Consider the following 12,541-nt stretch of genomic DNA (forward strand, 5'->3'; position numbering starts at 1 on the left):
CCCAGCTGTGGGAATCATCCTTTACTTTACAAACAGATGCAATAAACCACAGTGCCCATTGGGGACCTTTATAGATGCCATGTTACTTATTCCTGTCAAATTGCAAATGTGAAACTGGATATACTGATCAGAGATATTGAAGGAAGTAAATCCTCAGCAGTTAAAGGACAAGGTTTCTTAGAAATTTTTACCGGAGCTGACCTCTCTCTCACTTTGTGTGCAATCAGCTTCACAGTAGGTCAAACTAATTTGATGTATTTATGAGATATGAATAAAAAAACTTTTGCATATTTGTATTTTTATCTATTTGTTCTATACAGTGCAGAAAATCCTTAACTGCAATTGGATATTTCATCTCATTAACCTATTTGTGTAATTGATTGAAAACTCGTTTAAACAACTTCTGCCTCACTGGTTTCACGTTGTTTGCATTCTGTTGATTACTCTGGGTGTTTACAAGACATAAAAAACTAAACTATTTCCCTAAATGTAACTACTGAAATGCATACATTTCAATTCAAATAGGCTTTAGCCCAGTCAGTATGGAGCAGTCTCTGTTGTGTGTTTTGATCTTTTTCTAACAGAACAACTGAGGGTATAAGAAAACACAGCATGATTGAAATATCCACTTGTAGAATATAATAATAATAATAATAATAAAAAATATATATATATCTTTTTCTCTTATGAACCTCAGCCTCAAACAACCATGGTGAGAAAGGTGAGCTTCATTGTCTGAAACCGTAGCTCACCACACATATACGCCTGAAAATGCACATGTGCAGAAACATATAGCTATCTGAAAACAAGCACATAGGACAGCCTTACGTAAACGTATCACCAGAATGATTTGAAAATAGGAAGACCATTTCTTTTTTTTATGTGTATTATATTCAACCACCTTATTGTATATTTAGATTTTAGCCATACTATATGTATCACGATACATATGTAACATTACGATTTATTCTACTATATCGCGGTATATTAATAAATATATATTGCGATTTTTTTTATTGTTTATTTTTTTATATATAGATTTTGTTGTTGCCCTACGGCTGGTGCAGAACAGCTCAACAAATATGCTTTTGGGAATTGCACTGCCATCTGGGGGCTGGAGGTTTGACAATGATAAGGATGTTTTTGTCTATAAATCTCTCTGTAACTAACTTCTTCTGAGCTACACCAGCGGTTATTAATAAACTGCTTGTGATTGTCCTGTGCGCTTTGATCAGATGGAAACTTCGGTAGCTGGGGTTCCTCTGACCGGATTGTTAGCCAGAGCTAGTAGTTGATCCTGGGAGTAAACGATAAGCCCATGTCGGCCTCAGAAATATGAAGTCACGAGCTGCGAGCTCACTCTGCACTCAGGAAAAAAACAGAAAAAGGGAAAAATGTAAATCCCTAACACATGAAAAAATATCTTCGGGTAATACGACTGCTGTATTTGCTTGACTACACTGAGCTGTTTTTAACATAACTTTAATGTTATACGAATTAACTTACAGTCAGTCCAGCAGAAAGCTCACAATTTCTGCGTCCGTTTAGAAGCCCCGCTCCCTCATCCTTTTTTTCCACCTAATAAAAGCTAAACTGAATTAGATTCATATTTTATCCTGGTTTGTCACATAAAGGTAAAATGCATTGGCTAAAATGTTTGTCCCGTTTCAGCAACCCCAGTCAAATAGAGACGACCCAATATGGCGCCCTCCTGTGTGTGGAGACAAATGTATTTATGGACTCCTAATTCAAAGCTTTGCAAATGCATTCATTAAAATAAAGAAAATGTATTTATAAAAGCAATATTTATTTTTTGCTTATTAGAATCCAAATAAGTTGCACATTGTCCATTTAAGATTCATTTGGCCGTATTGAATAGTATGTAATCTGTGTTTATTCTCCAGAGATTGTAGACCCTAACCTAGTGTGAATTTCGGAGTATATTTGTATTGTATGTGTTGAGGTCATTGTTTTTCTAAATTCTTTTAAATGTAAACATTATTTTTTACCTGAATAAAACCCATCTAAATTTTGTCTACCTTCATAATTATCTGCATAGTTACCTCTTGCCCAAAGTGCTGCTAAATGTCGCTTAGCCTTTCAGATGTAAAAATAATATATTTAGTTCTATTTCTTTCTTAGGAATCCATGGTATCTATGTTTATATGAGAAGGAAATGATATTTCCTCTGTAAAATAGAAAGTATATTGATGTTTTTCTAATGAATGTTTTACTGTTTGTTTTTCAGCTGTGAAGATCAGCAGATAGCCCCCAGACTGTTTTCCTCAGCAAAAAAGGTATGAATCAGTTAATTGCGTCACATATAAGAGATGAATGTTCCCTGGGCTGAATAAACTTGGAAATGTCACTACAGATAGTCTAGAGTCTTGAGAAGGAAAAGTATCTGTAAACATGCACTTACTGAACAGAAGTGGGAATTTTTTTGTATGCATACCTATAATTATTACACAGAAGTCGGGTTGTGAAGCTGGTAATGATTATTATTGTTAAACTTATTTTACCAATATCTACAGTTAACAATAATTCATATATCAGTATTTATATGGTGACACATTTATTGTAATGATAGTGTTGCTGAAAATAATGCTGTTCTGGGTGTGCAGTGTGAGTGTTGGAGGAGAAATAATGTGGTTGCTTTGCCATGTGTTGCATTTTTATTCTACAGTGTCCAACCAGAATATGGAATTTAGTTTCCAGCGATTTTATGGATTTTTACCTTCTGGGCTCTCATATCATGTATGTTGTCTGTTTCTTTGTTGTTTTGCATTGCATCAAGAGCTGCTCCATTTTCTTTCAGATGTATTTTTAATGGCATGAACTGGGGTTTTAGGCGTTTTAGGCCGTTTATGATCTCAAAGTATAGATTGAGGTTTTTAATGGCAAACGTCCTAACAACTGTTGTGCACATGACTTAGTCCTTTTTAATAGAAGGTGGGGATTGGGCTTTTTCATTAGCCCCATTTACACTACCCTTTTGAAACCATGCCGAGATCGGTCCGAGCACAGTGACTGAGATAACTATTGAGTGTAAATGGCATGCCACACTGAAGCGGACCGTGCCAGACACAAACGAACCACGCTGAACTGGTACTAGTCCATCAGTAGGGCTCGGCGCGGTTCAATTCTGGCTTTTTTCTTAGATAACAAAGAGCGCATTAGTAGATCGGATCATCTCTTTACAGTCAGCCTCCGTAATCATGAATCAATCGCTTCAGACATTCATATAAATACTAGCTTCCCTACCATGCCCTATGGTTTCCAGTGATGATTCGGCTTAGCAGTGTGATGAACCTCAAGTATTGGGTTAATTCAGGTGTTTTATAGAATATGTGAATCAGGAAAATGTCTATTCGGAGGATATTTACTTTAAAATCAAAGAACTATTTAATGTTTTTACGTTTTATTGTTACTTTTGCACCAGTATTAAGTTTTTTATGCTTGTATTTATTTTTTTTTATACGAAACGACAAATTTATTGCAAAAAAATAAGCTATATAATATTTTTTATTTAATTTTTGTGTTTATTATGATAAAACTTAGATGTATAAGACATATGTATCAAACATTGAGACATGGTAATATTTACTTCCTCTGCTTCAATTCAGTTAATTTATATGGCACCATTCACAACACATGTCATCTCAAGGCACTTTACACAGATGTTAAGGAATACACAATTCAGGATTTAATTAACATTTTTTTAGCAGTTACAAATACAGTAGTGAAAATGCAACACTAAGATGTAGGACTGGCTGAAACAATCTTTAAGCTACATTAGTTGTTTCAGTCTCCAGTTTAAACACGTTTTAAACCTTAGTAAAGCAGTGTAATAAACTAAGTAGAATAAATAAATAGAAACCCATGAATTTTTCTATGCATCATTATTGAGTCTCTGTTTAGATATCTGTATGACAATAAAGTTGCCTTCTAAGCTGACTCAATGAGCCGATTTCATAGGGCAATTAGCTGGCAGCATCTGGTGCCCAGCTTCTCTGTAACCATGCTCCACTCCACAAATGGCTTTACAGTCGCTCTGTGTTTTAGTTTTCCAGCAATTAATGAGCTTGGATGTTGATTTGCCTCATGCTGTGCCTCAGCAAACAGCAACATCTCAGTGTAACTATGCATGCTCCAAGTTCTTTGCTGACACACAATAAGGCTGCAGAAAGTGGTATTTGCAGGGTTGCAGAAGTCAGAAACAGGTCTAATGCAGGGTTTGCTCTAATTCATTTCAAATTAAGTGCAGCCATTTCAAGGGATAAAAAAAAAGACTTTAAAAAAATTGTATTTTTATTTATTTTTTCTTTTCTAAACCTGCTTCAAAATCCAGGGTGGAATTATCAGCGCCTTTGCACATTAGCTATTGGAAAGCGGTGGAGGTCTCCTCTTTGCCCTGTTTGCTCTGATTGCATGCAGCTCTTTCAGGACAAGGCAGCTACAGCTGACTGTGCCTGAGAAACAACGTTTCAGGCAGGGGTCTGCAACCTTTACAACCCAAAGACCCATTTTGGCCTCAGCCCAATAAAATAAAACTTACTTGAAACCACAAATGATAGTTTGTGGGTAAAAGATGACATCATTGTCTCTGTTGTGTGTTTTGATCTTGTTCTTGTTTTTGATCTTTTATCCTACTCTAAACTGATGAAGCCAAAAACTGCAATCGGTGTACCATTATTGAATACCTTAACTACATTACTTGTACCTTGGAGATCATTTTTATGCAGAAAGTCAGATATACAAGTATATATAAGTGTAAAACATAAAACTGGCTTAAAATCTGAAGTATTAATTACATCTTTATCTACAAAATCTATTACTCTGTTATTAGTTTTAAGAGCCTCTTGTGTCTCCAATGCCACAAGCTGCAGACTCCCTGACTTTAGGAAATGGTGAGAGACTTACATCAACTCTCACTGCTGTCATGAGACGGTAATGGTAGAACAGCTGCTGCTCTCATGTGCATTCGCTAAACTTTCTAAAAACACTAAGAAAACCTCCTGGATTTAGAAAAGGTACCGGGGCTGAAGGGTCCCCAAATATAATGACAAAGTCGCTACATTGGCAACACTGGACTGTCCTCTTAAGCCTACAATAGCGAGAGCAGCTCAGCTCACTGTAGGCACCAACAGATTTAAACTCCAGCCAGCAAGGCGGACAGCGGAATGATGGTGTTTTTCTAAACAAAGTCAACTTCAACATTCATGATATTCAATTTCTTTTAGCCTCTTCGTGGAATAAGTGTGTAAATATATGGTTTCATTCTGAAGGTGTTGTGGCTTTTGCTTTGCTGTGGCGGTGCAGCATCGATCAATCACATGTAGCAGAAATCCTGTAATATGTCTCTCTTTGGGTTTGAAAAGTGTTCACTTTTCCCCCCAGCTGCCTCAAGTGAGAGTGTTCTGCGTTTAATCAAACTTAATAAAACTTAATCTTACGCTTACTCAGTTTAGTGGATGAACTCAATAACTGCAATCATGACATAGACCACATGTTTTCCATTAATGCTGCTGGTAGGAATGATTTCTTACATGATTTAAGCTCAGAGGTTTTTGTCAGGATGTGTTTTTTTTTTTTTTTTTTAAGATGACTTGCTGCGGTACATTTTTGCATCTCTAGTGATTGTGAGTCAGGATGACATCATTCAGGTTTTTACCGTTTGGACATTCCATCTTTGAAGGTTTCCAGTATGATGGCTGTTCTATCTGAGTTATATTCCTCTGTGGACTGTGAGTCCAACTAGAAAGGGGTCTTTCTGGGGTCGAATATCGTAGCTATGTTTAAAGGGATTATGCAATTTCAACTTGTTAAGGATATTAAATGTCTTTCCAGAGGAGTGTGTTCAAATACTTCATGGTTGTTGTATTTTTTTTTCATTCAGACACAGTCTATGACGCGCTTTGCACCCTGCAGTGACTGTACAGGCAAACTATGGCCAGATGTTGTGGAAGTATTGAGTCATTGAGTAGCATCATTTAGCAGTGTGACCAGATGTGTGGATCTGAGCTGCGCTCTGCTCAGTAATGACTGTGGTGATGTCACAGTTTGCAGAGTGGATGCAAACTGCTTGTTTTGAGATATCAATTTAGGCTTTTAGGTAGATGTCTAATATGGTACAAATGCATCATGGTTCCTGGGGGAGGCTATGACAGACTGAACTTCCTGTACTATTGGTGGACCACCAGGCTCCTCGTCATTAGCTGATCTCTGTCATTCTTCTGAGAAGAAGACTGGCTCCTGGCCAAATGTTACAACTCTTCCATGATTTCACTGCAGTTTTTTTTTTTTTAAGGCTCTTACTGGTAAGCTTTGTCATGCCTGCCGATGGGGGATCACTGAAACATCCACCACCTGTTTTTGTTCAGGGCAGATTAGCTGTATTTTCTGGAAGGTTGGGAACCAAGCTGGTGTTCAGTCTGTTTGGGGCTGTTGTTTTACCGGGACTTTTATATGAAATAAACTAGAATAAAACTCTCTGACTCTATATCTGGTCTCCAGTCTGTTTTTGGACATATTTCCTCCTTTATAGTAATCATTTTTCTTTTTACAACTAAACAAAGGAAGTTAGATTGCCCAGTCTTTTTATTTTTTGGGATTTTGGATCAACTTCTATTTTCCAAAATTCTTTGAGATTTGTAAGTATTGAACAGGCTTAAGCTTTTGTTCAGCAAATATTTATGAAGTTTAAACTAAGAATCTACCTCTTTGTCATGGGCCAGTAAGCAGCATCAAGGTGTGCAAAGGTTTTCTTTTATATGATTTAAAGTGTCTTAAGGAGATGCCATAGAAAGTGCTGGAATGACTGGAATTTTCTCTCTGAAGCATAAAGTATGGTAGTGGTGCCCCTCCCCCACATGTTTTAGGGCACAGATGGTTGAAAGAAGACCACCAACATTTTGTACATGCTTGCAATAGGACTTAACTATTTAGTGATATTTAGATGCAGTAAAAAATGTTAAAACATCAGGTAGTTTAGGGTTTTAATAGTTTTATTTCTGAATAGTTTATTGATTTATGTATAAATTTAAAACAAAAAAACTAAATACCAGAACAAATCTGCACACTTTTTATCATATCATCTATCTTAAATATTTCATTAACACATGAAACAGGAACCCTCCCATTTTTTTTCACTTGCAGTGTTTATTAATATAAAATTTCAGATAATAATTTCAACCAATGCTTAAATTGTAGCTTGTTTTTCTTATTGCCTCTGATTTTATAACTTCCCTGTTGTTAATCATTTTTGATATTGAAGAAAAATGCGTTTTAGTCCAAAAAATAAATGCTGTTCATGTGAAACCATTTTATTGAATCCAATTCTGTTTACACCGACTACTCCACTAGATACATACTAGAACAAAAGATAACTCTGTTATCTGTGGATAGCACAAATTACTCCAGTCTTTTGTATTTTATGTATTTATTTATTTATTTATTGTTGTGCTGTCTTTGTAGCACGAGAGTTCCACCAAAAAATGTGTCTCAAATCTAAATGTGGCTCAAATGCCAACATAATGGAAGCCATTTTCTTTTTTTTTTTTTTCATTTCATTTGATGGATTTGAAAATCAGAAGGGCTTTTTTGTAAGAATTAAAAAAAAAAATGTTTCCACATTACTCTTTAAAAATGCTCCAACTATTCAAGTATAGAAAAACAAAACATTAAAGAAATAATGTTATATCATTGAGTTATGGAACAACAACATTTAGTATAAGGGATATCGAAGCCATAAAAATAAACAAACTTTCAGGATTTAGTTGTTCATCCCTCCATCCTCTTCCATTGTTTTATTCCAGCAAAGTTGTCCAGCTCTTTCTTTGGATCCCAAAGGGTTCCTTGGCCGAACTGGATATGTAGTCCCTCCATCAAGTTTTGGGTCCTCCCAGGTGTCTCTTCCCAGTAGAACATGCGTCCAGGCATATTTAATGCATGTTTTTTATTATCATCAATCAAAGCTTTTAAACCATGTAGAACATTGACATAAAAAAAAAAAAACACCAACTTCTCTATGTAGAGAATATAATAACTTTGTTGTTTTACAAATTCAGCCTCGCACCAAATAATGCATGTAGAAAAAAAAATGTTTTGCTTTTAGACTAAATGGGATCATAAGCTGAGATGGGAAACAAAATTAAATGTGCATTACAAAGAATACTCTTGGTCCATTAACTGTCTTCCTCCTCTTTGGAGCTTGGGAAAAAAAAAAAAAAAAGATTATTCCAACATTTGACGAGAATCACTCAATTTATTCAAACCTAATACATTTTGAGATGGGATGCAGTTCTGTGTAAGAGCAGGATATTCCAAATACAAGCTAATAGAAATCACCTCTTTCTGTCTGGGTTTTTCTTGAAGATCTCAGTGGCTTGGTGGTTTCTCTCTGATCCAATGCTTCCTACTTCTCTGTGATGGATGGCTGTTGCATGGTTCTGCAATGAAGAGTTCAGTTGAAAAGTAGAAGTATGGTAGAAGACATCAAAGTCACACTGATCACTTTAAACTGTACTATATGGATAACGATATACATTAGAGTGAAAACCAATTTGTTTTTACTGCTCCAAATAGTAATATTAAGGTGCTCGAAACCTCAATGTTATTCATGTTGGTGTTAAAAAAAAGATTAAGCGGGGGTAATGTAGGCCTATATTAACTATACTTTTATATCTATTGCATTTTGCATGTCATTACTCTCCTATTTTTTCTCTATAACAGACTCAATCAATTGGCCATTTAATAGGCTGAAAATGTGTAGCTAGTTGGTTGGCTTGAGTCCTAATCCGATTAAAATAATGTGAAAATGCATCATTCATTTCTGCAGGGTCAGCTGCTTCAAACTTTTGAAAAGGTGGAGTGAAAGAATTATATACATTTGTAGATTTATTATTAAAACTATATATGTGCAGGATTTATTTATTTGTTGTTGCTTTGCTTTTTCTGTCAGGTATGTTTGAGTTTTTTGAGTTGAAATAATTGTCTTCAAAGGACAGTTGTTTAGCTGAACATCTAATTATCTCAGCAACAGTATTAAAACTATATATATCATATTTGTTGCTTAATTTCTATGGTTCTTAGAAAGTCTTCAAGTATTGAAATTGTTTTCTATATGGTATTATTGCGCAAATGTGAAAATTAAATAAGTAATTGAATAAGTAGTAAGTTTTGAGTTTGTAGAATGTCCATCTTATTCCATTGACAGAATAAATATATAGAATTTACTTAAAGCAAAGAAGTTTTTGCTATGAAGTTTGGTTATAAGAGTGACATATTTTTGTTTACACCCGAGATTAAGTTTATATCCAACTCCTTAAATTTGAGCCATTTACAAAAACCAATGAAAAACACTCGCTGCTTTTATCTTTTTAATCTAGATCTTAGTGCTTTAAAACTGGACATTTATCTGGGTATAAATTGCATGCACAGAAGATTGTTGAAAGTCCAAACAGAATCCTGCTGACGAAGTAAATTATTAAAAATTTGCTAAATGAAGGTGTCGTTGATTGCAAACTGTGGGTTAATTAAGGTTAATCAAATCCTGAATTAATGACCATATAATGTTGTCCAAATACCGAGGAAACAATGAAATGAAAAATTTTTTTTTTTTTTACACCTATAGAGAAAAATTTCAAGATATGTTCTATTTATTTTCAGCTTTGTGTATTTATATGCTATTGAGAAAAAAACAGTAGTGTAAAGGAGGATTCCTACAGTATATAAGGAAAATGTAAGCTACCTGGTGGCTTTGTACAGGTCTGCTTTCCTAAGACATTACTCTTTTTGTACTCAAATTTCATTGACATATTTTCTGAAATGTAAGAAAACCAAGCACCGAGTTCCTGATTGTTTGTGTTTAAACATACAGTATAGCTGTTTATTCCAGGAAGTGAGATTTGTGTGAGTGACTACTAAGTGTTTGGAGCTTGTTAAAGGTTTGCACTCGGAAAGTATTCGTCCTCAAGTACTCTAATATGTGTGCGTCTGTGCTTCTGGTAGTGTAGCTGCACGGATTGCATCATGGTTTAGCACTCTCTCTGCCAGAGGCAGCAGTTAATAACCAGTGTGGAGCAATGAGAATTGACTGAGGTTATGATGTTAATCCTGCATTGGGAAAATTCCCTCATAAAAATTCAGCTTTGTTTCCTCTCTGTTTTCCAGGCTGCTGCCATTCAGCAGTTGCATGTTTGTATATTATTTTCAGTGATTCCTTGAATTTGCACATACAAAAACTTCCTAGACCTCTCAAAAGGATAGTGGAACCTGGGCATCACTTAGTATACAGACCAATGTGCAAACTACTTTGCAATGACATCAAATGTGAAATCTGCCATTGAAAATAGAAACATTGAAAAACTAAACATTGAAAATTCAAAATTCCCCTCAACAAAAAAAAAGCTCATGATGATACTTCCATTTTAGTTGAAGCATTTTTCAAGGAACCTCCAGTTAAGCCCCGCCCACCGCTGGAAACGCAGTGCCAGCTTGTAGCAACGTCTTAGCTGAAGGAGCTTTGCAGCGACAATAAAATCATCTCTAAGTTTGTACTTTTTTTCGAAGCAATTTTGAATTTTAAATGTTTCATTATTTACTTTTCCAGTGTTTTTTTTTTTTTTTTTTTTTTTTTTTTTGTCAAATGTCAAATCTCACATCCAATTTCAGTGCAGGCCTGATTTACCTTACATAGAAAACGACCCATCTATGCTCTGAATACAATGAGATCGTTTCTCAATACGGCAGCAGACATTCTTTGTCTCGCTGCAGTTTTCTTATTCGGCAGTCTTGTGAAAAAAACGTCCAACATTAGTCAGGTTACAACCATAGTTATGTGTGACACCTTTTAGTAACTAAAGAGCAGGTAGAAGCTGATTTTGCACTTTATAGAAAACTCCAGCCTTCAAGGTGAAATGAACCCAGTGGGCACAATCAGCTGCTGTGTTATAAGGTTAAAAAGGATCGGTGCTTTATGCAAAGGCTACATTTGTTTTGATATAAGACATTTTTACCATCTGTTTTTTGGTACTCTACTTATGTCTTTTCTTTTACAGGTTTGCCACTAGTTTTCTTATTAAGAAAAGAAAACGGGATAAGATTTTAATAGATAAGCATGTTTTCTGTATGGTAGAACTTTGTGATAAACTGGATCTCGCCAAAAGGCTTTGCAAAGAAATAGGATTGTATGACTGTTTGAAACCCAACCCTTGCACAAAAGACGTCCATCACCTGCCTGCCAGGCTCTCTTTGTCACTCTACAAATATAAATATATACCAACTGCACATGCAAAATATATGCTGCTACTCGTTCTGCCAATGCAGTCCTCCAGCAATGTTAATTTGCAAAAAGCTTTTCTTTGTTCCATGTCAGGTATTTTCCTGAGAAGCTACAAATCCATCCCATTTAACCGTGGCGTTCAATTATCATTAAAACTCAGGGGCTCAGTAAAACTCGAAGTGAAGGGGGAACTTTGTTTATGTACAGGAATAAAACGGTAATACAGAAAAAAGTTGGCCCCTACTTGAGCCTTTGTCCCTTCTGAGGCAAACGGTGAGTATTAAGTGGGAGGTTTTTGCTCCGTTCTCGGCCTCCCCGTATTCCCTAATGCCTCCTCCTGCTCTGCCACCAGATGAAGCATGCCAAATAGTGTTGACCTCACCCTGATCTGTGCTGTGTTGGTCTAGTGTGACTAAGACTGTGTGCTTTAGATCCATTTCATTGTTTCCCAGTGAGAAGTCAGAGGATAAAATGTGTTGTTTGCACCGCATAAATAAGATGACAGCTAAATCAACAGATGCAATCGGGGTTATCAGCAACCAAGGTTATTAAAAGAAACATGTTTGCTTGTTCTAGCTGTACACGTTAACGGTCATGATTCATCATGGAATATTACATAGAACCTGAAGCCTTCTGACTATGTGGGAGGATGTATGTGGACGTGAGAAAAACCTATAGGAAATGTATTTTTTATCTTATAAAAGGCCAGGAGCTTTTAGGAGTGACAGGAGACTAACCACCTGTCAGCTGTACAAATGTTGCTGTTGTTCAGCAATAACCTTAATGAAAATGTTCTAATTAGACTTTTAATGAAATCTTTTACATATTTCCCTTATTTAGAAAACTCTGTTTTTTTTAGCAGAGGTATCTTCATTCATGTGCTTAAAAAAATAACTTGATAAACTCTCCAGTCATGCTTTTCTTGGCTGATATTGATTGCCGGTTGATATTTTTTGCTCAAGGTTATCACATAAAAAGAATAGAAATGTTACAGATATAGATAGTAGTATTAAATCCAATAAAAATAGGGGAAGAAAATCAAGATCTCCCCCATGTATGCATCTTATGCATTAAAGTACATTTTCTCACATTAAAAGTATCAAAACAGTAGGACTGGAACAGTTGGATACTTTCATGAATAGGAAAATTGAAATGTGTGTGTGTGTGTGTGTATATATATATATATCTATATATATCTATATCTATATCTATATCTATATCTATATATATATATATATATATATATATATATATATA

At 35.4% G+C, this 12,541-nt stretch overlaps 1 protein-coding gene across 1 annotated transcript in view; it reads left to right on the forward strand.

Moving 5' to 3' along the window:
- The window catches only part of LOC107082772 (talin-2-like), a 97,222-nt gene that overhangs the window by 23,937 nt on the left and 60,744 nt on the right, over positions 1-12,541 (forward strand). The window contains exon 2 of the mRNA XM_015371609.1: positions 2,249-2,297. The gene's annotated coding sequence lies outside the window, so the exon portion shown is untranslated. The remainder of the gene's footprint in view (positions 1-2,248; positions 2,298-12,541) is intronic.

This window comes from Cyprinodon variegatus, unplaced genomic scaffold (assembly GCF_000732505.1).
Source record: "Cyprinodon variegatus isolate N-32 unplaced genomic scaffold, C_variegatus-1.0 Scaffold61, whole genome shotgun sequence".
Classification (NCBI taxonomy): Eukaryota; Metazoa; Chordata; class Actinopteri; order Cyprinodontiformes; family Cyprinodontidae; genus Cyprinodon; species Cyprinodon variegatus.